This window comes from Fukomys damarensis, unplaced genomic scaffold, assembly GCF_012274545.1.
Source record: "Fukomys damarensis isolate Sample0158 unplaced genomic scaffold, DMR_v1.0_HiC HiC_scaffold_5, whole genome shotgun sequence".
Lineage (NCBI taxonomy): Eukaryota > Metazoa > Chordata > Mammalia > Rodentia > Bathyergidae > Fukomys > Fukomys damarensis.
In genome coordinates, this window is record NW_022900917.1 from 24,585,524 (window position 1) to 24,589,242 (window position 3,719).

A 3,719-nucleotide genomic window follows, 5' to 3' on the forward strand; every position below is an offset into this window, starting at 1 on the left:
AGGGAGGAGACAGAAATAAACATATAGACATAAGAGAAATTCCATGAGAAGTTCCAGACTTCTCATCATGGTAGATAAGGCACTTTGTGTTCTGGCTGCTGATTATCTCTGCCTTAGTCTCTCAGCTCTCCCTAGTGAACTTCTGTCCCTGCACACTAAACAGTTTTTTGGTGAAACTTTGTTCAGTTTCTTGATGCAGCTTTCTGCAAAGCCAACAGGATGTGACTGAACTTCCTTGTTTTCTTTTTTTTTTGTTTTTTTCTAATGCACGTAGTGACCTTTGTCTCATGTCTTTCTAAACTTCTCTCTTGGTCATAGGGTACTTGTTGTCTCTGTCCATCTTGCTCCTTGTTGAGGTCCAAACTTGCTGAAATAACAGCAAGAAAAGGGAAGAGATTAGAGAAACAAGGTAAAAGTAGAAATCACGCTGTGGAACATTATTCTAGCAAGAATTTGTATTCAAGTCATTTTTTAGAATTGTCAGTTTCTCTGTTAGTCTGACCCCTTCTCCTTGTGATGAATTCTGAGTGTCCCTATTTATTATGTTTAATAAGAAGCAAGGAAGGTAGAATAACCTCTGTGCCAAAACATAGATGAGGAGAAGCCCTGTAATTGATCACATTTACATTCCTAGAAAGAACACATTTGGAATTTAGTTTGGCCTCTGGAACATGAGAAATGAAAAGAATAAATAGCTCACTGATGTACATCTACAAGGGCTATTTTGTTTTAATTTTCTTCAGCATATTTCAGAGCTTCTGACATATAGATACAAACTAACATGGGTGAATACCACTATATAATCAGCTATTGGCTTTTTAAATTTCAAACAGACAATAGCATGGCCACATAATTTTTAAAAAGATATTTCTGAGTATTTTTTAAATATTTAATTTTGCTTTAAGTAATTGAAATTTCTCCACTTTTTTGTGTAATATTGAACTTTTCAGATTGTAGTACTTGGCCATTGTGAGGGTTATACTGCTGTGGTGACGGGAATGCTTTTTCTGGAAAGGATGCTCCTGACTCTTAATCATGGTGTTCAGGGCCCTTCCCAATGGATCCAATCTCATTTCATAGCTTCTTAAGGCTTGTTTTGTTTTTGGTAGTAGGGATCAAACTCAGCACCAGTCCAAAAAGTATGTTATTTTAAGTTGGTTGGTCAAAGGAAACCACTCTGAGAGCTAAATGGGCATTTGCTTCATCCTTGAAGTTTAGCAATACAGGGTTACACATTATTACCTTTCACACATCTTCCTTTGTCATGTTTACAGCTCACCTGCTAATCTTGTTTGAAATGCACATTATGATTAAATATATCTGGAGATTATGCTTTGCTGTGTGGCCAGTGTTGCTGATTCTGCTGGTCTGGCAAGAACTAGACAGTCTATTTTGTCTCTGACCATACCTTCCAACCTTTCAAATGCCTTCAGTATGCAATCTGTCAGGAGAATGACTCTTAACTCATTTCAATATCTTAAGATGAAATCTGATCTTCTTATGTGAAAATTTATTTATTTTTCCTGTTAAAAGAGAGAGCTTCCTGTTCTGATAGATTTCCTTCACATTTAGAATAAATTGAAAGATCTTTACCAGGATTGTAAGGGCTACTTCCCCAGCTCCTTCTGCTATCACTTTCCCTTTGCTTGTTGCACAATTCTGGTCTCCTGTTTGTGCCTACACATTGCCAGACAGGCTCCATAATTTATAATTTTATTTTTAATTTGCTTTTCCCAGCACACTTTCTCATTTCATTCCATTGAACTCTATACACCACTGTAACTGAGATCTCATGGAAATTGAGAGCCAACCTCTGCTTGGGTTGTTAGACAAGATTATTTAAAATTAAACTGATAGCAGAGGACTAGGGAATTTAAAAGAGGATGAGATTGAAGGTAGACAGACAAATGAAAAACTTTAAAAATAAACCAAAGATAAGAAAATGAGAACCTAGCCTATCATGGTTGCCATAGAAATAGTCACACTAATGCTCAAGGAAGGACTGCATGGGCTTGGAGGAAGGTACATCTTTTCCCAATGTTCCCCAAGGTGTTATGTGGACAGTCAAGTGCCCGGTTAGCCCTCAGAGTGGTTTCCTTTGACCAGCCAACTTAAAATAACAACCTTTTTGGACTGGTGCTGAGTTTGATCCCTAGTACCAAAACAAAACAAAACAAAAAAAACCTTTTAAATTTCTATCTCTTTACTCTGCATTTCCTTAAAAAATTATGACTCAGAAATTTTATCATATATTATGTTGATTCTTTTTTAATTGCCTTTCCGACTTTGAATGCCAATTCAGTGAGGAAAAAGACTTCTTCTATTTTGCTTCTTGTAATATTCTAAGTCCCTAGAATACTATATGATGCAAAGTATATGTATACAAAGTAATATATGTAACTCATATGAATATGGAATTTTCAGTACTTAGAGCCTCCATGAAAAGGAGTAAAGTATATAAAAATATAGACTCAAGTTTGGCAAGAGCCATGGAGGCTAGTGAAGAGAAGAGAAATAGCGTTCCTGCTGTACCAGAAATCCTTGAAACGGTGAAGAAATTTCACAGAGTTGAAGATAAAACACACCCCCCTAAAGTTTTCTCAGATGTTTTGAAATGCAAGGAGGCAGCTCACCTGTGAAGAAGTGAAGCAGGATTACAGGGAATATAGATCGATATACGAAACTGAGATTTGAATGGCTAGGATGGCAAGAAAAGCTGACAACTTATATTATCCTATAGAACCCAAATCGGTATTTGCCATTAGGACCAGAGGTATCAATGTTGCTATCTCAAAGCTCGGTAAGGTGTTTATTATAGCTTCTTCACCTACACCAGATCATCCATGGCACTTTTGTGAAGCTCAGCATGCTGAGGATTGTGGAACCATACATTGCATGCATCTATCCAAACCTAAAGTCAGTAAATGAAGAAACTGCAAGTGTGGTTATGGCAAAATCAGCAAGATGCAAATGACCCTGAAAGATAACTCATCAGTTGCTCAATCGCTCAATAAATATGGCATAATCTTTGTAGGGGATCTAATTCATGAGATCTATCCTGTTAGAAAATGCTTCAAAGAGCCAAATAACTTCCATTGGGCCTTCAGATTATCTTCTCTGTGGGGTGGAATGAAGAAAAATACCATTCATTTTGTGGAAGGTGGAGATGCTGGCAACAGGGAAGATCAGATCAATGAGCTTATCAGAGAGATGAACTGAGGTATCTAGCATGGTATTTTTGTAATCTGGTCACTATTAACTTTTTTCTCTCATCCCCTCAATGGCTTGAGTTGTAACTTTATAATTTACCAGCTGTTATAAATTAGGTGAGTTACTTATCTTCTCTGAAACTATTTCTATATCTGTAAATGCAGTTAGCAGTAATGTATAATTTATTTGTTGGGAGGACAGTGACATAGTATAATAGTTTTAAATTCCTAACTTCCTAGTACGTTGCATTTATCATAACCCTTGCAGTTGTTTACCTTTTTGTCTTTTCTCCTGGTCAATTCCCACAGAAGAATTGTTATTACAGTCTGTAGTGAACAATAGATACTTTAGAAAATATACTTTCAATAATTTATTCACAAATGCTGTTTATTGAGTGACTACTTCACGCTCCATACCTGACTTGGACATAGAGGATACACTATTATTTGTGTAGATATTGCTTCTGTGAACTGAGGGAGATAGATATAAATAGATAATCAAAGAAGCAA

The 3,719-nt window shown here is 36.3% G+C and overlaps 1 pseudogene; it reads left to right on the forward strand.

Moving 5' to 3' along the window:
* Positions 1-2,489: 2,489 nt before the first annotated feature.
* On the forward strand, positions 2,490-3,219 carry LOC104849206 (annotated as a pseudogene).
* The last annotated feature ends 500 nt before the right edge of the window (positions 3,220-3,719 follow it).